The sequence below is a fragment of the Phoca vitulina genome, unplaced genomic scaffold (genome assembly GCF_004348235.1).
Source record: "Phoca vitulina isolate PV1807 unplaced genomic scaffold, GSC_HSeal_1.0 scaffold25, whole genome shotgun sequence".
NCBI lineage: Eukaryota > Metazoa > Chordata > Mammalia > Carnivora > Phocidae > Phoca > Phoca vitulina.
Window position 1 is genome coordinate 28,358,346 of NW_022589728.1, and position 27,817 is coordinate 28,386,162.

At 37.7% G+C, this 27,817-nt stretch overlaps 1 pseudogene; it reads right to left on the reverse strand.

Annotated features, from left to right (window-relative positions):
* Positions 1–23,194: 23,194 nt before the first annotated feature.
* LOC116643057 lies at positions 23,195–23,847 on the reverse strand (annotated as a pseudogene).
* Between the last annotated feature and the right edge of the window lie 3,970 nt (positions 23,848–27,817).

Sequence of the window (27,817 nt, forward strand, 5' to 3'; positions counted from 1 at the left end):
GTTGAGCGACTGCCTTCGGCTCAGGTCATGATCCTGGAGTCCCAGGATCGAGTCCCGCATCAGGCTCCCTGCTCAGCGGGGAGTCTGCTTCTTCCTCTGGCCCTCCCCCTCTCATGTGCTCTCTCTCTCTCTCTCTCTCTCTCTCTCTCTCAAATAAATAAATAAAATCTTTAAAAAAAAAAAATAAATAAACAGGTAAGGTATATACCTAAAGCTATCTCTAGAAAGAGGAAGCTTATCTGAGGATGAGGCTGGTATAAAGGAAAGAATAACTGAGGGATGGAAGGAGATGCCAACTGTGGATGACATCATTCAGAGTTCTTGGATTCAGCCTTGCCTGAAGTTACGTATATGAGTCTTTTGCCCCATTAATATTTAAGCCAATTTAACCTAAGTTTCTCAAATGCCACTTGACTTTGTATTCCCTCTCTCGTGTTCCTCATGGAACAACATTTAAATGGCATACTCTATATTTCTTTCCCCAAATAGACTATGCATTCCTGTTAAGTAGAAGTAGTATAATATTCATCTATATTCCATCAGTGCTTAATAGTGTTTCTGTCTCATAAAACATGCTCAGTAAGTGTGGGAAAACCTCAAATTTTAGAAGGATAGTCATTTATTCCCTTCTATTCTCTTTTCCTATCATGGAAAGCAAACAAGGAAATCAAGAATTGCCCTTTGAATTTTCCACACTGCTCTCACACAAAGGCTGATAATGTGCCATAAATTATATTGACAGAGATAATATTATATATTCCATCTTATTGTCAGAACATATGCTGGATGATGCATCCTCAATTTTTTTGATTCAAAAAATATGACCATTGTACTCACTCATAAGCAAGAGAATTATATTCACCAAGAAATAAATCTTGGCTGTCAGTAAAACCCACAGGCCAATGCATTTCAGGATGTGATGAAATCCCTCCTGTATTGACCCCAAAGTGCAGGATTCCTGTGAGCAGTGACAGACGAGCTGAAATCACTTGAGCTTGGAGAATAGTCAGAAGGAATACTTAAAAGCTTGCTACCAGGGCTGGAGTAAAATGTTGCTCATGGAGAAAAAAATGCTTGCTTTCTAATACAGTTACTGAAAGAGGCTAAATTAAAGTGTCAGATGCAACAGCAGAAGTATCTTCTCTTTGGTTAAAAAATAATAATGCATAGCAACCATTCTAGTTATTAGCTCAGATACTCTTTTTTATTGATCTTTATATTGATCTGCTAGAACAGACGATAAAGGCAATCCAATCTTACTTTAAATGTATCTTCAGTTCTCTGCAAGGCAGGAGTTTCTATAGAGAGCAATAACTGTTCTTAAACAATAAACATATTAGTGTGTTAGTGTTTTCATTTGTAAACACTAACCACTAACATAGTGGTCATAGTGAATATTAAAGCTTGTAATTAACAAAATATATAAATTTTACAGGTTAGAGAAATTAAATTTAAGGAATCAGCTTATAGGTTTTTCATTTGCTTCCTGGTCAATCATTAGTGAGATATATAGGAAATAGAAATTGTAACATAGCTAGTGGTAAGATTGGACCCGGAGCTAGACTGCTTGTGTTTAAAACCAAGTTCAACTATTGTAGGACCCTGAGCATGTTATGACATGACTCTGAGTAGTCTCAATTTTCTTGGCTTTACGCTAAGAATGAAAATCACAGCACTTAAAATAGGGTGGTGGTAAAGGTTAAATAAGTTGATGCTTGTAAAGGTCCTGAATATCAGCTGACGCAGAACAAGTGCTAAATAGATAGGACAACTTGTTGTCCTGTGGTCTCTGATAGATTTATATTTGTATATCTGAATATAAGTATACATACTCCCACATACATATGCATATTATACATACACAGTATATACATGCGTATGTATATATACATAGTATACATATACATATATATATATATATCTCATATGTATGAGAAATCCTACAGTATTTTGGAAAGGTAGATTAGGAACCTTATAACTCTCTTCAAAGGAGCAAGACCCAGTGGCAGGATACAAATCTGCCTGAAGGGAGGGCAAGTCTAACTTGTTCAGCCTAATGAAGCTTTCTTCATTATTCAAGGCTTGCTAAAAAGTTAGCCTGAAAACTCAGGAATGTGATGATCTTCCTGTGGTCTTGTTGGATGGGACTGACAGCCACAGGTCGATTGTTGAACAGTGGAGTTTCTAGACCCAGTGTCTGGGTCCAATACCAGGCTCCACAACTTACAAAATGTACAACCTTGAATAATTTGCTTATCTGCCTGTGCTTCTGGTTTTTTATTGATAAGATGAAGATAATTAAGAATTTCTACCTCACAGGATTATTTCAAGAATTTAATGAGTTAACTCAAATAAAGAACTTAGATGACTTGATGCATAATAATGACCAAATTAAGTCATTATTTTCAATAAGTACTTGTTAACTTATCATGAAACGCAGTTTTCTATTTGTTGCTAATATGAACGTTGGATAACTGATAATACCACGTGTCTATAAATCTGTAATATTAACAAACCTTCATCATATATAGCTTCTCATAGCCTTAAAAATAGGGTGATGTTTAAGCAATTTCCAATTTTCAGTGCATGGTAAAAAAAAAAAAAATAGCAAGTGCCCAACCAGCCTAAGTGGCCCTTAATTCCATTTTCACAGCAAATGGCTTTTAAACAAGGCATTAAATGTCATTTTCTGGTATTGTCCTCCATCAGCAGTGAAGCCATACCTGTGTGCTTCAATGACAAATTGAAATCCTCTTATCAAAATTGTACAATTTCCAGATAGCAGAGAGCTAAACAAGAACAGTTACCAATGGTTAAAATTAAATCTGTAAAAAGAGTAATGAAGCCAAAAACCAGTTCTATAGACTTCTTTTTTTCTCCATCCTAGCCTGCCCCTCAGTATCCCAATGAGAGGTTTTTCCTAGTCTAAGAGTGGCACAAATGATGAACATTTAGCCACAGCTTCCAGTTGCCTTGGATTTTTTTTTTCTTGACCATACCAAAAAAAAGGGGGGGGGGGGAAATGTATTGATTTGTCTCACTCACAGAATAGAAGGGATTTTGCTGAAGCTGCAACCAACTTCACTTTACAAGGAAAAAAAAATTAAGTCAGCTTTATGATGTAGGTCAGGAAAAAATAAACCATCAACAATGACACAGGTGCTTAGGGTACGTTGGCTTGTATGTGCAGTTGAAGAGCCATGCATTAAAATCTAACTCAAGTATTAACCTTCATTCTTTAGGCCCTGTTTTTGCTATTGGTTTATCTTTAAATAGATTCTCTAGGATCAGGGAGATGTGGATGGTAGAAAATGATAATTAAGCCAAATGGTTATTATGTTCACCATAAATTAGCAGGATACAATGAGAGAACTTTTCACATAAGCTTTTTTATACATTTGGAACACTGACAGAATGTTCTACTGTTAGATTGACAGATTGACAGAAAATCATGTTCATTCCTATGAAGAAATACCATTCCACGGTATTCAAGCACTCATGTGTTTTTAAATGACTCATTTTGCTAAGTAAATTGAGCAGTTCCATATTAAGTAGTAATTAACAAAGACAATGAAATATTTCCAACCAGCTTTTGATTATTTTGTGCAATTTTGCTTGTATTGCCCTACTCCCCATCTTTCTTGATATATTATGATAAAACAGGTGAAAAAGGAGGTGAATCTGGTGTAACTGAACATTTTATTTCTTTAATTTTATAAGAATGTCTAGAATTTTTCCCCGAGAGAATATGCTCCTCGGATAAGCTACATTCCAATGACCAAGAATATACCTAAAGTAATTTTGTACACTAGTACTTTGCTGAAACACATTTTGTTAAAACTCATAAATTATTGCAAGCATGAAATATTTTAACAGGAATTTGGGGAGAGGGGGTCAGATTGAATATGGCTTTCAGGGAAACCAGGGAGAATGAGCCTGACTGGTCGTAGCTTCCTCCTCTGTTCTCATTCCACTTGGTGGCAATCTGGGGAAGGGCATTTAGCTCGGATAGGACCTGAGGGCATGGCAAGAGTTCTCATTGCAAAACGTGATTGAGGAGAAGTAATCACAGTGGGGAAGACGTCTAACCAAGGCAAACAGCTTGAATAACCTCTTGTTACAGTTTCAGTAGGTTCTGTTGACTGAGAAAAGAGGTAAGGCTGAAATAAAACAAAAGCATTTATTTGGGATCCCAGAATTGCAATGCAGGGAGTATAGATTTGATAGCAAACCAAACTGTGTCCCCCTAAGGAACAAAAGCCAAGATTTTTAAGAGAAGAGGGAATGTTTTCGTGTGTTGTTTAGAAAGAATTTTGATTGGTGTTGGCGGCAGAAAACTAATCTTGGCTGACTATAATTGGTTGCTAAGGCTATCACTAAGCAAAATCTCTTACTGTAGCCTGCTGCAGGTGTTTGGGCTGAATCCTTGGAATATTTGCAGTTTGGCCCAGCTCAGAAGTTCGTGATTCCACGAGGTGAGGACACGTATAAGGCTCATCTCCTTAATGGCCTTTTGGCTCTGTTTAAGAACCCCTTGACATAAGGGACCCCAGTCCCGTTCACCCCTCACAGTTTGAAACCAGAAATGGTGAGGCCAGCCTAAATGTTGCTGTTTTGGGAAGATCCTGTATTTCAGGGACTCATGCTCTGTTGTCAGAAGCTTGCAATCAGAAATTCCCTTCTTTAGAATCAAAAATACCAAAACTACCAGTGGCTTTTCCATAGGAAGGATAAGGAACCATGGCACTACCTCAGAGATAATCATGCGTAATATTTTCATTTCTGAAAATAGTTGCCTCCAGTTCTTCTTTATTCTTAGCATCCTTTGGTGGCGGAAGAAAAATGCTATATGGGTAATGAAGGTACTACGCTTTACCATCCTGCCCAAATACATCTGTTCTCTTCTACATAGGAAACGTAAGAATGGGGAAGAAAGCCTAATACCCTTCAACCTCCCTCTCAACAAACACACTTTCATCTGTCTCTGTAACTGATGCCTTTTGTTACACATGGAAGCAAATAGGACACCCCAGGATTTAGAAAACAGAAACAGGATGACTCAGGTTTGGCATCTTTCCCCCCATCTACTGGTAACATCTGCGCAATGACCGCTCCTCTTTAGAAGTTCCATTCGTCTCTGGAAGAGATTTCTTCCCTCTCTGCTGCCAAATTATCCTCCACCCAACACTGAAAACTGTAAAAATATCTGAATTTAATCTTGCCACTTTTCTAAAAGATTATTCTCATTTTCTCTCATTCCTGCAATTTGACTTGGAACTCCACTTTGCCATTATTTTATTGTTTAAAGTATTTGGTTTATTGCTCCAAAAAGTTGTACACTCATGCCAAAGATGCAGATTAAGTAGACCTGCTGGACTCTGACAAGGATAGCTACCAAATCCCATTCACCAGCTTCATTCATTTATTCAAAGAATATTTACTGAGCACTTATCTTGAGATTGGCCCAGATCTTGGCAGAGGGGAAGTTTCTTTCATAGTAGCAACTTTAGTTTCATTTGGAAACTGTTTCACCTGGTTTGGTCTCACTATGGAATTAGTATTTCTGCCTTTATTGAACACCTGGGTGGCACCAAGAATAAAAGCAGATCACTGAAGATATGCCAATAATCTACTTTTTTAAAAAATTTTATTATGTTATGTTAGTCACCATACAATACATCATTGGTTTTTGATGTGGTGATCCACGATCCATTGTTTTCGTATAACACCCAGTGCTCCATGCAGTACGTGCCCTCCTTAACACCCATCACCGGGCTAACCAATCCCACCTCCCCCCTCCCCTCTAAAACCCTGTTTGTTTCTCAGAGTCCATAGTCTCTCATGGTTCATCTCTCCCTCCAATTCCCACCCCACTCATTTTTCCCTTCCTTCTCCTAATGTCCTCCATGCTATTCCTTATGTTCCACAAATAAGTGAAACCATATGATAATTGACTTTCTCTGCTTGACTTATTTCACTTAGCATAATCTCCTCCAGTCCCATCCATGTTGATGTAAAAGTTGGGTATTCATCTTTTCTGATGGCTGAGTAATATTCCATTGTATATATGGACCACATCTTCTTTATCCATTCATCTGTTGAAGGGCATCTCGGCTCTTTCCACAGTTTGGCTATTGCGGACATTGCTGCTATGAACATTGGGGTGCATGTGGCCCTTCTTTTCACTACATCTGTGTCTTTGGGGTAAATACCCAGGAGTGCAATTGCTGGGTCATAGGGTAGCTCTATTTTTAAATTTTTGAGGAACCTCCACACTGTTTTCCAAAGTGGCTGTACCAACTTGCATTCCCACCAACAGTGTAAGAGGGTTCCCCTTTCTCCACAACCTCTCCAACATTTGTTGTTTCTTTCCCTGTCCATTTTTGCCATTCTAACTGGTGTAAGGTGGTATCTCAGTGTGGTTTTGATTTGGATTTCCCTGATGGCTAATGATGATGAACATTTTTTCATGTGTCTGTTAGCCATTTGTATGTCTTCAGAGAAGTGTGTTTTCATATCTTCTGCCCACTTTTTGACTTGATTATTTATTTTTTGGGTGTTGAGTTTGAGAAGTTCTTTATAGATCTTGGATACCAGCCCTTTATCTGTAATGTCATTTGCAAATGTCTTCTCCCATTCTGTGGGTTGCCTCTTTGTTTTGTTGACTGTTTCCTTTACTGTGCAGAAGCTTTTTATCTTGACGAAGTCCCAAAAGTTCATTTTTGCTTTTGTTTCACTAGCTTTTGGAGATGTATCTTGAAAGAAGTTGCTGTGGACGATGTCAAAGAGGTTACTGCCTATGTTCTCCTCTAGGATTTTGATAGATTCCTGTCTCACATTGAGGTCTTTCATCCACTTTGAGTTTATCTTTGTGAATGGTGTTAGAGAATGGTCGAGTTTCATTCTCCTGCGTGTGGCTGTCCAATTTTCCCAGCACCATTTATTGAAGAGACTGTCTTTTTTCCATTGCATGTTTTTTCCTGCTTTGTCGAAGATTATTTGACCACAGAGTTGAGGGTCCATATCTGGGTTCTCTATTCTGTTCCATCGGTCTATATGTCTGTTTTTGTGCCAGTACCATGCTGTCTTGGTGATCACAGCTTTGTAATATAGCTTGAAATCGGGCAACGTGATGCCTCCAGCTTTGTTTTTCTTTTTCAACATTTCCTTGGCGATTCGGGGTCTTTTCTGATTCCATACAAATTTTAGGATTGTCTGTTCCAGCACTTTGAAAAATGTCATTGGAATTTTGATCGGGATGGCATTGAAGGTATAGATTGCTCTGGGTAGCATAGACATTTTAACAATGTTTATTCTATCCGATCCATGAGCATGGAATATTTTTCCATCTTTTTGTGTCTTCTTCAGTTTCTTTCATGAGTGTTTTGTAGTTCCTAGAGTATAGATCCTTTACCTCTTTGGTTAGGTTTATTCCGACGTATCTTATGGTTTTTGGTGCTATTGTAAATGGAATCGTTTCTCTAATTTCTCTTTCTACAGTGCCAATAATCTACTTTTAATCTTAGTGCTGCTGGGACTATAACCTTCTCTCTCATTAGGTTAACTATACATGTTTTGCCTTTCAGTTATCAGTTTTAGATTCACCTTTAAACAATGAGGTGCCGTATGACTCAACTTCAAGAGAAGCTAGCTTGTTCTCCATGTTCTCCTGTGCCCCTTGGCCATCTTAGGTGATGTGCATTAAAAAAGAGATTCATGATATATAATGTTTTTCATGTTTTATTACTTTTTTTTTCCCTACCTTGAAAGAACCTTATAACAGAGGAAGGATAAGATCTGCCAAAGAAACAGCAGTATCAAAGAATTTAGTGAGTTCATAAATTGGGTAAAAACACACATGCTGAAACCCCTTTCTATATAAATAACTTCCTGTAATCCTCATTCTTCTCAACCTCATTCTTCTAATAAAATTTCTTTCTTCTTAATCAATTTAATACTCCCTTATTAGTGATCATCCTGTTGATTTCAAATCCTAAAACTAACCAATTATTATCCATTAATTGTAGCCCTTTAGCCTTCAAGGGTTATGGCAAGAATACAGTAACTTATCTGGCTCATGGAATCTTAGAAGATTTTTAATTTCATAATATCCAGCAGGATCCAATGAGAATGGACAACATTTGCTTTTTCACATCTGACTCAAAGACACACATCTTTATGAAGATTTTTAGGCTTCATATTACAATGTCTTTTCCAGTTTTCTTTCTGCTTTCCTATTCTTCAATCACCAGAACAACCCATATCCATATACACAATAGGAAGGGCAGTGTTTGGTCTTTGCTTTCCATATTCATCAGTTTCCTCTGAAATCCAGAGCCTTTCTCACACAAAATCAAGTCATAGTTTCCAACCATACCAGACATCCCAGGGGCTCCAATAATACACTCTGGAGATTTCCAGTTATTTAATAACATTAGGTCAAGAACTTGGAATAACGTTTATTTCTTCCTTCTCTGTCTTTATGTCAAGGTTATCAAAAAACGTAATTTTTAAACCTTCAAAATATTTTTGCTTTTTCCATTTCCTCTCCATTCCCAACTGCACAACCCTTAGCACCAAAAGTCTGTTACCTGAGGTTCCACCTGATCCTTTTGCATCAAGGCTGTCCTGCATCCACTCCACCTGTTTGTGCATTAGTGCCAGACCAATGCTTCCAGACTATCCCAGTCAATATTTCACTTTCCTATGAAAACAAAAAAGAATTACTTTGTTCTCCATTAATTTCAAATCCCTGTGCTTAATTAGAAGTGCACCATAATCTGTCCCTACCTTTGACTCCTCCCCACACTTTTCCCAGAATTCCACTGTTATATGTTATATTTCATCCTAGAGCTCTTCTTTACTTCAAACACACAAGATTTGTTTATTTATATCTCCATATCTTTTCTCATTTTGTTTCCTCTATCCTCTTCTCTAAGCTTTCTGCTTGACCATTCTCACACTTCTCCTTTAGTTGCAGCTCCCCTGTGAAGACTTCTCTAACTTTTTCAGTGCACACTATTCTCTCTATTCTGTAGCAGGTGTTATTCTCTGTTTCATGTGGATTAAATGTGTGTTCCTTAGTTTGACTGAGAGATCCTAGATTCATTCACTTATTCATTCAACACTTGATGCCAAGTTTTTTTCAAGCATTGTGCAGGGAGTGAAGACAGCAGTTCCTAAAAGAACAATAGCTGAGATTGCATATACAAAGCATGCCACCCTCCACTGTTGGAAACATAGTAGGCATTGCTAAATTATCTCAGCACCCTTTCTTGCTGAGTTTGAAGATGGCTTCAGAATCCTCAAACCCATCATTACCAAGCAAATGGGGTAAGGAGCAAATTGAAATCTATTTGCCATGCCTTTCTTATAATCTAAATGAAAATGTGTGTGTATGTATAAAAATGAATCTTATTAATTCAGTTCTCTGAAGAGTTAAAAAAATAGGCTTATTTTTGAGTTGCATATTTAACATAATACCAGGAGAATTTTAATAGAGATGAGAGTTTATTAAAATGGAAAACAAATTTTATATTAATATTCAGGCCTCACAAACATTGTCTACTGCAAACTATGATTTACTCACATAGAGAATGTAATAAGAACCGATAGTCCCACATTGATTTATTTCTTCAACCACACTCAGGGATATAGAGCAACATAATTAACAGCAGTATCTTCAGACACAAAGAAAATCAATTCTTATGCATGCATATGTGTTAACTAGGAATCTTTTAGAATTTTTCACAATGTCTGATTCAGTAAACTGCATCTATGATAGTGAAACCTAAGTGCACTCTTTTGTAATACATCTTGGCAAATACTGCAAATGCTATAGACCCAGAAGCAAAATGACAACAAACAGAAAATTCTATTACAGTACAATTAATTATTAGGAAAATTTGCTAGTCCAGTTCCCAAACAGCAACCTAATGAAAGTGGTTTTTATGTATATATGAATTTGTGTCAGAGATGAAACTAAATGAAAGCATAAAAAGAAAAAGGGAGTAGGGAGGACATGAGCAATGGCTGTATATTAGGAGAAGAGAATAATTGGTGACAATATTTTGGAGGTTTTCTAGTACACAAAATCAAGAAGGTTAGATTTTAGCATGGCGATAAAAATTAGTACGTGGTTGTGAGGAAAATAGAAACTACAAGAGCTGCTACATAGATATGCCTTTCTCCATAATTGTCTTGACTGATTAAATGACAGAAGTTTCTTCTATAAAAAAGGTTAATAAAGATGAAGCATACGCTTAGCCTGATTTAGTTCTACAAGCTGTTCTTTAGGCTTTGTAGGAAAACCAATTTCCATTACCCACCAGCCTTCTGATTGTTCTGAGCTTTCTCATCAGCTTGGGGAAACAGATTCTCTATTTTTTTTTTTTTCTTTTAGAGAGAGAGGGTGGGGGGAGAGGCAGAGGGAGAGAGAGAATCCCAAGTAGGCTCCAGTGCTCAGCATGGAGCCTCACGTGGGGCTTGATCTCATCATGACCCTAAGATCATGACATGAGCCTAAATCAAGAATCCAGAGCTCAGCTGACTGAGCCACCTAGGCACCCCTGAGATTCTACTATTGTTATTTGAAGTATCACCAACCGACTAGAGTGGATACAACAAATGCCAAATTGAAATATTCAACCTTCTTCATCTTTTATTTAAATTAAATGGGAATGTCTCTTGTCTTCCAGATTTTTTGTATGATTCCTAAATTTTATGGTTTGCACAGGCCTCGATGCAGTCCTTCTTAGAATAAGAGCTCTTTTATTTTTATCTGGATATATGATTAACTCTAATGGACTGAGGACTTTATCATAACGTTTAACTGATACAAGCATGTCCTCACAGATCCAGGAAAGTGTTTGAACCAGTAGGAATCTATTTATTTTATTTTTTTTAAAGATTTTATTTATTTATTTAATAGAGAGAGAGAGAGAGGGAGAGACAGCGTGAGGGGGAACACAAGTAGGGGGAGTGGGAGAGGGAGAAGCAGGCTTCTGGCTGAGCAGGGAGCCCGATGTGGGGCTTGATCCCAGGACCCCAGGATCGACCTGAGCCGAAGGCAGTGGCTTAACCAACTGAGCCACCCAGGCGCCCCTGAACCAATAGGACTTTAATATAAATCTGTGGAAGGTGAAGATGGTCACTCACTTTTTATTGCCTTGTTTCAAAATTAAGACACAAAAATATAGCATCCACTTTATTTTTAAAATAAATATTGTAGTATTACTTATCCATAATAGCCTGGCCTCCTTCTAGAACTATACAGACAGCAAATTAGTTACATTTTTCAGTGCAGACTATTTATTCATTACAAGTGTATAGATAAATAAATTTAAAATTTTACCTGAATTTATTTTTCTCCCCATTTGGTATTTTAGTCCTATAGAAGAGATTGGATAGAGATGGCAAGGTCCTTAAAAGTTTCAACCAGAGACAATTTTAATAACTTTATTTTTTTTCCCTTGGTGTAGTACAAACTGACCTACTTTGAAGCATTTGGAACATCAAAATGCTATTGCAATGTTCTAACCAAGAAGCTGTCCAAACTAAGTGATTGTGGCACTTCATAATTGAAGGACTTCAAATAAATCTAGTGCTGCCCCAGTTTCAGCTCTTAGCCTCTCTGCCATTTTTTCTTTGAGCACTTTCTAGGTAAAGAGAAGAAAGCTCTATAAGGAAAGGGAAGGAGAGAATTATAAACTGATGGAAAATTGGAGGAAATTAATAGTGTTGTTTTTGGATCTTCTTAATATTTTGATATTTGGAGACAAAAGAAGATAGTTGGATTTTTACTTTCAATGAGAAAATGATTTGCAACTTAGCTTAAGACAGCAAGACTGGGGCGCCTGGGTGGCTCAGTCGTTAAGCGTCTGCCTTCAGCTCAGGTCATGATCCCAGGGTCCTGGGATCGAGCCTCACATCAGGCTCCCTGCTTGGCGGGAAGCCTGCTTCTCCCTCTCCCACTCCCCCTGCTTGTGTTCCCTCTCTCGCTGTGTCTCTCTCTGTCAAATAAATAAATAAAATCTTAAAAAAAAAAAAAAAAAAGACAGCAAGACTGATGGGACCTGCCCTGACCTCACCCATCACATCCCAGATAATCAAAGCTTAAGAGATAAGATGGTATAACTCTGAATCCCATATATCTGAAATAAATTTGACTCAACAGAGGAAAGTGCATTTAAAAAAATATGTTTACCAATTAAAAAGCAGAAATACAATTTTGGGGGGAAATATTTTTGAAAGAAAATGTCCCTCAATTATCAGCTATTATTATAGAAAAGTATAAAACTAAAATCTCTGGATTTCTCTTCTGGTTCTTTCATTTACTAACTGTATAATCTTGGGTAAACCACTTTATTCTGAGACTATTTTCTTATCCTTAACTCAGAATGATTACACATTCCAAATTGACTTCATAGGACCAGGTAAAGGTAGAATGAATATTGTGTATGAAAACACTTTGAAAATATGGAAAACCATATTAAAGTATGAGGCTTGATTGATATTATATATATATGTATTATTATTATTTATTTATTCATTTTAAGAAACACCTGGGAGCTGGGGCAAAGGGAAACCTCCACTAGCTTCACCTGGGAGACCCGTAGGCAAGAAGTCTTCATTCTTCCTTCAGAACCAGAGCAAAGCTTCTTGCATTGGCTCTTTTTCTTGCCCTTTCTTTTTTAATTTTATTTATTTATTTATTTTTAAAATAATTTTTTTTTAAGATTTTATTTATTTATTTGACAGAGAGATAGAGAGCACAAGTAGGCAGAGAGGCAGGCAGAGGGAGAGGGAGAAGCAGGCTCCCCGCTGAGCAGCGAGCTCCAGGCAGGGCTTGATCCCAGGATCCTGGGATCATGACCTGAGCCAAAGGCAGCCGCTTAACCAACTGAGCCACCCAGGCGCCCCGCCCTTTCTTTTTTTAAAGGAAAAGTATTATTTTATTAAGTTTTTAGAATTCCAGTACAGTTAACATACAATGTTAAAGTAGTTGATTGATATTATTATGTTGGTCATTACAAGTTTAACCAAATGACAAACATTTGGCCATGACTTTAACTGCAATCTCATAATGTGTCATTTTGACAATAATCTTAAACATAAGGACATGAAAGAATGAGATCGATCTACAACACTATCCAATCAGTAATATTTTGAAGCCAGCTTTTTGACATTTTCCAAATGAGACCAATGCTGATCTCACAGTAATCCAAAGAGGGTGAATAGTATTTACAAGCAGTATAGAAGAATATCATGATTGAGATTTTTCCTATTTGAAAAAGTAATTCAACATGATATACATCACAAGAGCTTTTATTTGCAGACAACATTACATTCTTGTGCAAATCACTTCTGCTCACATACACCACTGGCTTGACCTAATACATATTTCAAAACAGGGATGAATCTACCTAAGTCCAAAAATAATACCTGTATCAAATGCTGTATTTTAGCCTTCTCTGAGCACAAGGGCATGGAGAAAGATGGAAACAATGATTAGTGTGCAGAGAAGGGAGAGCAGGAAATTTTCCCTTTACTCAAAAGAATGTTTTCTCAAATTGGGCTAACATTTTCCTGGTTGGTTTTACCAGTGGGAAGCTTTTAAAACATTGGAGAGTTCTACTTTTGTTCTTAGTTTTATTGTATCTTTGAGTTTGCTAAAAATTATTAGAAATCTTGCTAAACTGGAACCTGCAGATGCAAGCCAAGGCTCAGATAAAATCATCAGCCCTTTATTTCCTAGCTTTTTGGAACTTTGTATAATCCATCTCTCTCCTGTCCCCAGGAAGCCCACTATCCTCATGGTACTGCAAATTCTTTCTAAGATCTAACGTTTCATATTAATATGGTAATAACTTATGTTACCTTTTAAAGGTCAGTTTATATTTTTAAATATAGCCTTAAAGGGGCAGTGAATAAATCTTAGATGTGAATCTTCAGGTAATATGATTCCCAGATGAAGGTCTATATTTGTGTAAGGATTTTATTTTTCCAAACTATACAACCAGCCAAATATAGATAAAACTAATGTCCATGCATGTAGATGATTTTGTTGCAAAAATATAGTGAAATCAGGGTTTAATATTGTCCAGAGACCGTTAAATACCATTGAAATGCCTCTTGATGCCAAGTATCTAGACGACTATGATGAATATTCAAATATAAAATATGGAGTGCTGAACAAAAACAATGATGTGCTGTGATAATAAATTTGCAGCACAAACTCAAGTACTCATGCACCATCACATTTCTTCACTTTTAACAAATGAAATTAAATCTTCCTTTAAACCAGAAAAGTCAATCTCAGGCATTTTTACTCTCCTGATCTCCTTGCCCCATTTACCTTATGCAGAGCAGAACATTCAGGAAAGCTTCTTCTTTTGTCAGTCTGCTAATTATTGTTGAGACGCTGCTGTCCTTGATCACTGAACTCTTGAAGTCTGGTGAGTCTCATTTTCTATGCCATCTTTGGGCCTTTTCCTGAAGCTGTGCTTCTTATCTCAGAGTCAGAGTCATAGGGACACTTGGAAGCCACCTTCTCCAAGGTCTTACTTTTATCCCTGCATGCCTCCACAAAGCAGATGGATGCCCCTCAGAGAACCTGCCAATGTCCAATCTGTAAGAAATCTCTCCTTACCCTCTGCTGTTCTCAAAAATAATCTCCCCTGCCCATTTCTCCTCCTATCTCAGGAGCCCAGCATAAACTTATCGGTACATGTGAGCTTTGATCTTTGCAGTAGCCCCTAAAACACAGAAATTAAGATCTGCCAACATGCATGACCATGACCATGAAGGAGAAATAAGGAAGTATAGGTACAGATTAAAACTTCAATACATTAACCTTGACCAACTTATTAAGTGCTTTTGTCCCCCCACCTACAAAGTAGAAGTTCTATCAAGTTTGGATGATTTACTTTTCTCATTTTGTGGCTAAAAACTGTACCTCTAGCCCTTGTTAGTAGAAACAGATTCCACATATAAGTGAAATCATATGGTATTTGTCTTTGTCTGCTGGACTTATTTCACTTAGCGTAATACCCTCTAGGTCCATCCATGTGGTTGCAAATGGCAAGATCTCACTCTTAACTGGCACTAGCATCCTTAAACCCGTAAGAAAGGCCCCTGCCAAGCACCCCATGCTTTAGAGGACCCTGAATATCACAAATATACCAAATTAAATTATAACAGATGCATAATCACATCACTAGCATCTGGTGCTCAGGGCTGACACAGTGTGACCAGGACACCTGAAATCGCTGCCTTCACTCATACCAGTCAGGTGCAGAGAAGAGCTTCCTATCTCTTGTCTTATGTTCTTGAACAAAATATGCCTCTATCTGAATACCATAAAGGTTTTGGGTTGTCTCACTGTCAACACTGGAAATAGAGACAGAAAGGATCTGAGTATTAGAAGGTCTTAGATAAGAGGAAAAACATGCCCCATTCTTCCCCCTACACATGACTCTAACAGGTTACTTCATAAGGAAGCATCATTTCCCAGTGTGCTGAGCATCCATTTTTATTCTTTTCACTTGTATTTCAATGCATAATTCCAAAGATATCTGAAAATTAGCCAAGTCTTCGCAATAGTTGTGCAAGGTGGTTTAGAAACATTTCCAATATTAATGTATATTACTCTTAAATTTATATATATGTATATTTATGACATTTATATATATCACATAACATAAAGGAAGCCTGACATTGATTCTTTTCATCAGCAGTGATATTGGATATTAGAAATTTAGATTTGTGAGTAGTTCCATTTTGACAAAAATTTTCAGTAAGAATTAATAACACTTTCCCAAAAAATCTTAACAATTTATATTTATTTAAATGAATTTTTAAATTGATATTTATTATAAATTGTATTTTGCCTTTATGCTTGATAGAAAAGTTTGGATATTTGAGAAGAAATTAACTTTTCAATTTACATGAATATCATTGTGTTCCTTATATTTACTTTAATTTACATTTCTTTCCCTTTTTTTGACGTATAGTTGACACAATGTTAGTTTTAAGTGAACAACCCAGTGATTCGTTAACTGTGTACGTTATGCTGTGCTCACCACAAGTGTAGCTACCATCTGTCACCATACAATGCTATTATAATACCACTGAGTATATTCTCTGTGCTGTATCTTTCATTGCTGTGACTTATTTATTCCATAGCTGGAAGCCTGTATGTCCCACTCCCCTTCACTCATTTGCTCATTCCCCTACTCCCTTCCCCTCTGATAACCACCAGTTTGTTCCCTGTATTCATGGATCTGTTTCTGCTTTTTCTGTTTGTTCATTTGTTTTGTTTTTTAGATTCCACATATAAGTGAAATCATATGGTATTTGTCTTTGTCTGTTGGACTTATTTCACTTAACATAATACCCTCTAGGTCCGTCCATGTTGTTGCAAATGGCAAGATCTCATTCTTTTCTATGGCTGAGTAATAATTAAATTTTTATATGTTATATTCAAAGTTTATAGACTTTAAAAAATTGCATTTTCTTTTTTGATCTTTTATATCATCACCATTCAAAAGAATATAAGTATCTGAAAGTACCCATTATAAAATGATGTTCAGGAGAGTAAAAAACAAACTATAAAATAAATATATAGTAGTTTATAAATCACAGGTGGTTTTGTTTATTGTTCATTTAAACACTGTGGTTATATTAACAGAATACCTAGATAGGTACAATAAAAATTAAATTCAATCAGAATTTATATCTGCCCACTTTTCATTTTATAAAACCATAGCATTCCTTTTTTTTCCATTTTTTTTGTTATGAAAGTATATTGTTTGATGAGCACAGAGAATATATTTTATTTCACAGTTTGTTGGTTTGGTATACAGCTTTTAAACATTTAAATGTCTTACATGTGGGCTTCCATTTGTACTCTGGCCCTGGGCCTCTCAAATACTAGAAGCAGGCCTATAAACTAGAATAGTAAAAGAATGTGAATAGATCCATTTTCCCTGACCCTGACCTTTAAAAATAGCCAGCAGAACTACACATGATTGATTTCCTGGCCTCTAAAGAACTATTGGTATTACAGGTAAATTTCCAGGACTTCCCTTGTCCTGTTTTCTTCCTGTTTCATGCAGATTTCACCTCTCTATTCTGTTGGTAACTCTCAGTTCTCTGACCCCAACCTCATTCTCCACTGCTCCCTTGTAAATGAACTGTTTGTGCGTTCTCCATTGTGTTTGGTCTTTCGCTTTTGATCCCAGGCTGTTTGATTCATCCCTTTAGTTGCCAGCTTCCCTGATGGCTTGAGTAGTGAGGGTTAGTTCTGGCGGCTTAGGAGGCTCTTCTTATCCTTGGAGACTCAGCTGGAACCTGGCAGAGTAACTCACACTTCTAATGTAGGTGGTGGGTCCGAGAGATTAACACCAATCCATTATTACTATGGAAACAAGATAAAGGAAATAACTTACTTTATCATAGGAAGGAAGAAGGTTTTTCTTTGTATATAAAAAAATGCACATATGCAAAATACTACCAAAAATTCTATACATGTCATCTACACTTATAAATGTGTAAGCTTCCTTGTGGAATCTCATTTCTTTACTCAGATTAAAGAAGGTTTCTGTCTCTGAAAAAGACATGCTAAATATTATCTGTCACATATATTTCTGTACCCTGTCTTATTAAATTTTAATGTTTGATTGCTCAGTGAAATAACATTGAATAAATCAGTGCAAATAAGTATCAGCATCTAAAATTTCATGTCTCGCATATATTATCTGTCACCTCAACATTACTTTTCTGCACTCTAGAGAACTAAGAGATAATTCAATTACCAAAATACGCATGGGAGAAACAAGATAGTGACTAAATACCACACTTTTTGTATGAATATTTGTCATTCTGGCTGTTAACAATGCAATCTCTTCAGTATTAGTACACAAATTCTTTTTGTGTGCACTTTTGGTCAAGGTTAGTGTTTTTCAGGTACTACAGAATTCTTGGCTACACACTCCCTAAATTCCTCCCATGATGCAACCAAGAATGGCCCAAGCTCATCTAATGAAATGGGATTAAATGGATCTTTGATCTTGAGTTAGAGATGCAGACATGCGGGATAATTGGAGGCAAAATCTGATAATCCAGTAGGTGTGCAACAGTATGGCCCTACTGGATTTTTAGCTAGAGACCATCCTGATGGTTCGGCATCTGTACTATACCAAGAGATATGTGTTTTAAAAATCACCCATCCCTGATTAGAGATAATTCATTGTAGGAACAATGGTGCATGCTGCCAAACTACTCCAAGTACTTTGTATTTTTTCCTGCTTCTTTGTGTCTAAGAGTTCCCCTGGATCTGTCTATTCCCTAAGCCTTGTCAGTTATATCTTATCATCCAGATTTTCACTTGTTCTGTGAGCATTCATTGCCATTTTGCCTGAGACAGAATTGGTTTCCTTTGCTTGCAACCAATATACTATAATACAATGTTTCTGAGAACTAATATTCTTAGAAAATGTTATGATAAACAATTTAAATTGATTCACATTCAAGAGTAATCTAGAATAACCAAAAAGTTTATGTAAAAAATAATCCCAAGAAACAAGTCTAAAAAATAATAATGGAATGCACTCCTTTGGAGCATTTCAGGGTGCTTTTTTCACTTATTACCTTCTTTGATAATAGCAACAAGCAAGTGAGACCAGAAGGACAGAAAATGTTGTCCTGATTTTACACACAGACACAGTGAGATTGAAAACCCAAGAGTCTAAAAGGTGTGTTATCCCACAGAAACAGTTGGGCATACGCTTAGGGCTGGTTGAGAAATCTTGAGAAGGAAATACAATAGGTATGATTTTCTACATGCAGCCCTATAAAGGCACAACCAACATCATCATCTACTACCTTTATTAGATGTGGAAGGAAGGTAAGCAGACTTCCTATATACTGGAATCATTTTCTAATTTCTTGGAGCTTCTATTCCACTGGGCTGACAAGCACTCCAGCAACTACCTTGCAATAATGTTCCCATTACCCGGTTAGATTTACTGGATCATTTGTCAGAGAATTTCAAAATCAAGCATTTTATGTCTTTATCTCTAAACCTGGAAACTTGTATTCAAGTGAAACTGCGGGCAGAAACTCAATATGTAAACAGAGAAAGCTGATGCTCTAAGTGAAGCAAGATTTGTGAGACTAGAGACCTCTGATCCCCACACTTAAGGCCTCTCTGTAACCCAGGGCTCCTCGAGAAAGGGTCTAAACACTATTAATGTAGCCCTGCCCCCTGTTTTATAAGTGAAAATATCCAGGCACAGATAAATTATGTAATTTTTTTTTCCAAACCTGGTCCCAATATAGAAATTTTATGGAAGACCTGGAGCCTTGACTCCCAGACAAGTACTTTTTTTTCAAATTCAGGGGAACACTTGTATTTACACCCCATTCTCCCAAACTTCACATCGAAGGAAGGGCTTCTTCAGTGTCTTGTGAAGATGAGCATGAATAGCCCTGGCAGTTATACTAAGTTGTATATTCCTCAAGTCATTTGTGTGCTTTTTGAGGGAGTTTCTATTTCCCATGGCTAAATAGGCAACATAACTTACCTTCCAAATGAGAATACTTTTGAATGTGAAAGTCTCCCCCTACACCTCAAAAGGGACCCAAGGCCCTGAGATCCTCTACCGTGGGCATCACTCTGTGATGTGCTGCTTGGGACCACCTTGGGGTGCTTGCTAAATTATGAGGGCCCCGAAAAATTCCCATCCACTAGAGGGGGGTAGGGAGAACACCTGAAAGAACTTGGGGAGGCAGGGGTGGGGGTGGGGGTGAATCCCCCTATGGTGAAGCTGTAGGTGCTGGTATGGGAGGCTCAGAGAACTTGGCCTGGGGGTACCAAGAGGGGGGAGGGGGCAGTGTCCCAGAAAGCCAACTTATCTAGGGAGGGCCCCAGGGTCCCTCTCCAGGGCTGCACTCCAGGCCTGTTTCCAAACCTTTAATTGGGAGTAAAGCCCTCCCCACTCCATCCAGGCTCAAAGCAGCCACAGGATCTTCCCGATATATGAAGATTTTATGACCCAAAAAAGAAATAATAATAATAATAGTCAGTATAATATAATAATATAGTAATATAGTAATATAATAACATAATAATATAATATAATATAATATAATATAATATAATATAATATAATATAATATATATGTAATTACACCTGGAGAGCAGGCCAGGCAAAGTAGGATGTATGATCATCCTATCCATGGTATCTAGTGTTATGTTTTATATAATTGGAATTACTCTATGAAAAAGGCATTCAGCAGTCTCTATCTTGCCCTCAATTATTTAGAATGTCAAAATAAATTCTGTACCATATAGATATCTAAACAGTCCCTGCCTCACAAGAAGAGATTCAGACACATTTGTGGCATTGTAGGTACATCCTGTCTGGTCTGCTTGGAAGGCACACACATGAGAAGAGGCTAAAAAGTGAGGGAATTCCATTCTAAAATAAAATAGTAAATTATATGAAATGAAATTAGTGAATAAAAAATGAAATTAATATCTGTTGAGTTCAGTTTTCTCAGAGAAGTTTCAGTGTTGAAGTCCTGGTTACTCATTTCCACAACACCATTTCCACTCAAGCCTTACTTTCTTGTGGTGGCCAAAGGCCAATATTGGGCTCTTTTTCAGCCCTTGCAAGTGCAATTTTGTAGGCTACTTTTATAGGATATTCTTGCCCTTTCAATTAGCTGTCTGTTCTCCTTAGTTACAAAGCAAATGACTTTCTGACCAGCTAACTCTGGGCCTTTAGTGACTTGTGGTCCCACATTTGCATTTGACACTAATCACTCCAGCCAGCTTAATACCAAAATCAATTTCCAATTCAGGAGCAACAAATGATTGGTCACCTGGTCAGTGTGTGGTTTCCTGATTCCCATATTCCTTAAATTGTGAATCTGTTAATGATATTGCTGAGATAGGGGAGAGCCTATCTTTAGGGAACACAGCTAAATTTTCACTTCCTTCACTTCTTCTTGGCAATATATAAAACTTATGATCAGAAAATGACCATTAGGGTCTGTATAAGAACATTTTATAAACTGATACTTAACATTTACAAATTTTGCACATTTTTGTGTTTATTATATTTCACAATAAAAAAAGAAAATATTAAAAGCTAAAGTATGATAGAATTAATTTTTAATTAGAAAACATTTGCATTCCTTTAAAATTCTTCATTTTCACTTTTAGACCTCCTACACTTGAAAGATTCCTAACTAGAATCCAAATTATTACTGGGTCTCCAGTCAGTAGGTCATGCTGGTCATGGAGCCCATTCTACTGCCCTGTCCGGGCAGAGAAACAAATACGCAGCCCTGCCCAGTAGCTGAGTGTCACATCCAGTCCTACCCATCCAGAAAGCCTGGCCAGACAACCTGGCAACTATGGGACTCATCCTTCAGTCCTGCACAGGAAGCCAAGCCAGCAGCTCTGCCCAGGTGCTGAGCATAGCCTCTGGCCCCAACTAACCGCGGAGACCCACATTGTCTCTGGGCAGCCTCAGAATCCATCTTACTGTATCACCAAGTTATGAAGCCTCACCTATAAGCCCACCCAGCAGAGGAACCTGGCCTATAGCCCTGCTCAGTTGTTGAAACACAGCCTGCAGCCTTGCCCAGGCAGGCACCCCAGCCAGTGACTCCCCCAATTGCAGAGCACAGTCTCCAGCCCCACCCAACTGTGGGCTACAGCTGGAGGTCAATGACAATTTTTTACAAAAATAGAAAAAAAAAAAGAAGCACTAAACTGAATAGCCAAAGCAATCCTGAAAAAGAACAAAGCTAGAAGAATCATACTTCTAGATTTCAAGCTATATTATAAAGTTATATAGTAATCAAAATAGTATGGTACTGGCATAAAAAGAGACACACAGAACAATGGAAAGAATTGATAGCCTAGAAAAAAACCTATGCATATATGGTCAATTAGTATCTTACAATAGAGTCTGTCTCTATCAGATTGTAAACTCCCTGAGGGCCCATATTGCTCTGTACTTTACCTATGATGCCTGGAAATAGTTCTTAAGTAGTAGATACTTAATAAATCTCTGGAGAACAGTATGGAGTTTCCTCAAAAAGTTAGAAATAAAACTACCCTATGATCCAACAGTTGCACCACTAGGTATTTACCCAAAGGATACAGAATACTGATTTGAAGGGGCACATGCACCCTGATGTACATAGCAGCTTTATCAACAATCGTCAAATTATGAAAAGAGCCCAAATGTCCATTGACTGATGAATGGACAAAGAAGATGTGGTATATATATATATAAAATAGAACATTACTCAGCCATTAGAAAGAATGAAATCTTGCCATTTGCAATGACATGGGGGAGCTGCAGTGTATTATGCTAAGTGAAATGTCAGAGAAGGATAAATACCATATGGTTTCACTCATATGGAATTTAAGAAACAAAACAGATGAACATAGGGGAAAGGGAAAAAAAAAGAGAGGGAAGCAAACCCTAAGAGACTCTTAAGTATAGAGAACAAACTGAGGGTTGATGGATGGGAGGTGGGTGATGGGTATTAAGGAGGGCACTTGTTGTGATGAGCACTGGGTGTTCTATGTAAATGAATCACTAAATTCTTCTCCTGAAACCAATATTACACTATATGTTAACTAACTAGAATTTAAATAAAAATTTGAAACAACAACAAAAAGATACTTAATAATGTGTTATATGGATGAATAGCTCTTCTTTGGGAACTTGATAATCTTATAAAGTTATTGGATTTCACACAAAACATATATAAAAGGACACTTCTGGAGTTTTCTTCCTTTCTTGGTGTTCACACTAAACCTCTATATTAGTTTGTTACAGTAATGAAGTACCACAAACTGAGGGGCTTAACCAACAGAAATTTATTGGCTCACAGTTCTGGAGGCTAGATGTCTGAAATCAAAGTGTTGGTAGTGCTGGTTCCCTCTGAGGGTGTCTGTGAAGGCAAAATCTGTTCTGGGAGTTTCTCAACTTGGCTATGAAGATAACCCTCTTCATGCTCATATCATGTTTCTCCTTGTATGCATATATTTGGGTCCAAAATCTCCCTTTTTATAAAGCAATCAAGTTGGATTAAGGCCCATCCTAGTGATCCCATTTTTTTTTTTTTTTTTTAAGGGTAGCACCAGGATTTATTGAACTGTGCCTTAGTACAGGTGCTGGGGCTTGCCCATGGTGCTCTTGATGTAGAAAGCCCGGAAATTCTGCCAATTCTTCTTGAGCAAGGACACCAGGAAATTGACCGCTAAGTGGATGTTGTACACAAGCTCGTCATCTGTCATCTTCACATGGCCAACAGCCACTGCCAGACACAGCACCTTCTTCATCTGGAATTTGATGGTGGACTTCACTTCATCCACTTTGGCCACATGTTCTCATTGTGGGTCAGCAAGGAAGGGAACTTGCCAGCCTTATTCCGGCCTGGGCCCAGGATTCATGGGATCTGCTTGATCAGAGATTCTGAAGCCAAAAAGGCATCATACTTTTTGGCCAGCTTCTTGACTAATTTCTTATTCTTGTTGAGTTTCTTCAGCACCTCAATATCCATGTGGGGAATATCCACTGCCTTGGCCTCATCACAGTGCTGCTGATCCCCCAAAACACATACGGAGAACTTGGGGCGGGGAGTGGACTTAAGCCTGACGGTGCCCGAGAAGCGTTTGTCCTTCTGAGGGTCATAGTTCTGCAGGGTGATCTGCAGCTCCACCGTCTCCAAAAACTTCCGGCACTTACGCTGGTTCCCGTGCAGGACTTCCTGCACCGCCTCCTACAGGGTGTCACGGGAGACTTTGCTGCTCATGGTTCTTTGCGCCGCAGTAACCAGAAAAGAGCTTAGTGATCCCATTTTAACTTGGTTACCTCTGTAAAGACACTATCTCCACATAAGGTCACATTCTGATGTACGGGGGGTAGGACTTTACCGTATGGATTTTGAGGGGACACAATTCAACCCATAACAACCACTTACATTTCTATCATAGTATTTCCCTTATTGGTTATAATAATTTGTCTTTATTCATGATTAAACTTTGAGACAGTTTGAACACAGTAGTCACTCAGTAAACATACAGGGTATGAGTGAATGTATGCTCTGAAGAATGATTATTGATCCTAACACCCACCTTCAGCTTTTCCAATAGGGCTTCTTTTTTTTTAAAGATTTCATTTATTTATTTTAGAGAGAAAGTGAAAGAACAGCATGAACAGGGGAAGGGGCAGAGGGAGAGGGAGAAGCAGACTCCCCCCCCACTGAGCAGGGAGCCTGACATGGAACTCGATCCCAGGACCCCCAGATTTTGACCTGAGCCGAAGTCAGATGCTTAACTGACTGAGCTACCCAGGCGCAACCCACAGGGCTTCTTAAAATGATCAGATAGCCTCTTGCTTCAAACCTCCATCAAGGCCTAACCACCATTTTCCTAGGCTTGCTTTTTCCTACCTTGTACCATGTTGTAGTGAATCTGAGCACATCCATGATGCCTATTAGCACTACAAGGACAGGACCCTGAGTTAATAATACTCATCTTCATACACCCAATATCTAGTGCCTTGCTTGGAGCATAGTAAATGTTCAATGTTTATTGAACTCATGGAAGCCAACAGAACTATGACCCAGACCAAAGAAGTAAGGACAAAAATCATTTCCACATGGATATCTTAGGAAAGGCTATAATCTCTGTGACTCTGGGGTACATGGATCTTTCACTGTTGTCCATTTCTTGAAAACTGAGGTCAGTGTGACCTTCAGGCTGCAGGTGCCTCCTTATCACTGTGTCCCAGGAGAAGTGGAAATCGAGTTACATTGAAAGCAAAGTAAAACTACTTCAGGGTCTTGTCCCAGCTGTTAGTTCCTAGGAAAAGAACCAGTGTCACATTTCATTGTCTCTGTATCACAACAGCAATAAAAAAACAATTCCCTTCCTTTAGAACAGTGCTGTTCAGGTCCTGACGCTGCAGTGGCATAGGATTTTGTGGGAAGGTGCATTTTTAAGAGAACTTGGCAATACAAGGAAGTGCCGCAATCCGGTTTTTAATGCCATCTTGGCATTGTCTTAATTCCCATTCCAGATGTTCCACTTGGAGGGGTGAGAGTGTGGACATTTTTTTTTTCCCTTGGAAATGCAACAAATACCATAGCAGTATATAGTTTGTCCTCATCTCCAGAGAGAGATGCTGAAAGGAATGCTTCACTTGGCACAAATTCAAGGACACTCATTATAATAGGGGAAATCATACATCACAATAAAAGAAAATGTTAGCTTTCACTTAATATCATCCCGTTGCCTTAAGATATATTTTCATTTTAGACTCCTTCTGTGGAGACTGCAGTGTTGGGAGAGCAAAATGAACAAAGAAATGAGTACAGATATATGCTAGGCAATAAAATATTATTTAAAATATCAGAAATAGTGCACTTTATGGAAATTAAAGTAGCTTGGACATTCCTCCCATATGTGGAATGAATAAAAAGTAAGCTGAATCCTGAGCAATCTTTCAATTTGCTATTGAATGACTGAGTTTTGCTTTTCTTTTTTAAGTAAAATTTAACAACCTAGTATGACATTAAAATTGTCTCTTCACAAATTCTGTGGTTCCATCCTTGATTTCATGCTGTAGGATCTCCTTATAGATGAATCTGTAATTTAAGAATAAATATCTCTGGGGCGCCTGGGTGGCTCAGTTGGTTAAACGTCTGCCTTCGGCTCAGGTCATGATCCCAGGGTCCTGGGATCGAGCCCCGCATAAGGTTCCCTGCTCAGCGAGGAGCCTGCTTCGCCCTCTCCCTCTGCTACTCCCCTTCTTGTGCTCTTTCTCTCTGTCAAATAAATAAATAAAATCTTTTAAAAAAAATCTCCTTTCAATGTATTGGTAACTAAGTCCTGATGCAGACCGTTCTATCAAGTCTTGCCTGACTTTGAATTTGGCTCTCTAGCAGTTCCCAGGAGTATTTTGCTCCAAGATATTCTCTCCAGATGTGTCTCTGCAATTTAGGATTGAATTTATGCATGCTCATATTCATATTTGAGACAACCGATACCTCAGTAATGTTTTTATTGATCTTACTGCAAAAAGATGAGAGCTTAATTGGTAGGGCGAGATTGGTTCTGTCTGGGTATATTTGATAAGGTAGACCCTTAGGGGAGATCATTAGGCCCTAACGAAAAAAGAATTGGTCTTATTGCTGTCCTATCAAACTGTTTTTGCTTATCTTATCATGAAGGTGGTGGTGGGGCTCTGTGTTCAGGCAAAAAGCTGAACTGGATTTCATGGAATCGCATGGGGGCTGGGTGACCAATGAGAGGCTGTTGCTAGGGAGAGATTGCAACCAACATATGCTAACTAAATCAGACTTGATATAAGTTGAAAAAAAAAGCAGGAGGAGATAAAATTCTCTTTGTGCATTTCTCTCTCTCTCTGAGTACTAGGTACTCTATGTGTTTTTGATTATAGCACTATTATTCTTTTTTTTTCTCCTCTTGGAGGCTTCCTTTATTCTTTCCAATATTCTGGCAATGTCTGGATTAACCCTGGTAGATAGGACTTTTTTTTTTTCTTTTTTATGCTAAACTTCATTAGGGCAAAAGAAGTCAGGGTTCTAATAATCTCCTGTGCTCCATTCCAGAAGACTTCTTTGGCCTTTCATGAAAATCCCTGGTTCTGTACAGTGGGATGTGCTTCCCAGCTTTATTGACAAGTTGTTCAAAGAAGGCTATTGCCTAACATCATCTGTGAACAGACCTATGGCCTTGGCTTGATTATAGCACTATTATTCTCACCTCTTATTTACCCAGACCTGTTTTTTTTATTTTCCTTTCTCTGTGTTAAATACTTCAGCCGTGCTTTCCATCTTAGCTATTCTACTGCCTTCTCTCTCTACCTATGAAATCACCAACTCTCAATTTGTCATAGATCATTGCTAATGATTCAGTTCCTAAGAAATCTAAGATTGTAAAAAAATAGTTTGTTAAATATCAAGGGTTCACAGTGATAGAAGTATGGTGATCTAGGTCAGGGCAGCAGCTGGACAGGATCTCAGAAACTGAAAAGTCTGGTATTTTGCCTGCCCACAGGGTAACTCATTTGTGCTGGAGTCTACTTACTGGGAATCAACAGAAACTCCTAAAAAATGCCAAGTTATGCAACAGCCTCAAAAATAATACAGTGCTTATTGCTCAATAATTATTTGTTGACTATAAATGAATAGGAAATCAGCCCTTGCTCTTCAGAGAAAATAATATAGTATGGGTCTTTTATGCAATTCAAGAATGAGTAAGATGAATCATAAATTTATGAAAGCCTCAATGGTTAGAGAAAATACACATTCATGTCCAACCACACCTCCCTCATAGACTGGCATACCCCATATCACATTAAGAAAGCGTTTCCTATTTTTCTCCCCTATTCCTGTAATGAATGATGTTGGATCTTTAATTAAGCTAAGTATTGAATGATGAATTATTTGTTCAATATTCACATATTGAAAATTCTTTCCATAATTCAGGAAAAAGTCTGTGTCATTTCCCCTAATTTCTTGTCTGTGCCTTGAGTAACATTTTAAGTGTTTGCTTTGTATTTGTAGTAACAGATCAGATAATGAAAAAAAAAAAAGGAATTCTCACCTTTATTACTATTTATTTTAAATTAATTCAATTTTTAAGCCAAGAGACTGGAACAACAAATATAAAGCTGTTTATTGTTGATGATAAGGCCAGATGAGTTTGTCTCTTATTCCACAGCATTGGTAGATACTGCTGTACTGAATCAATGAT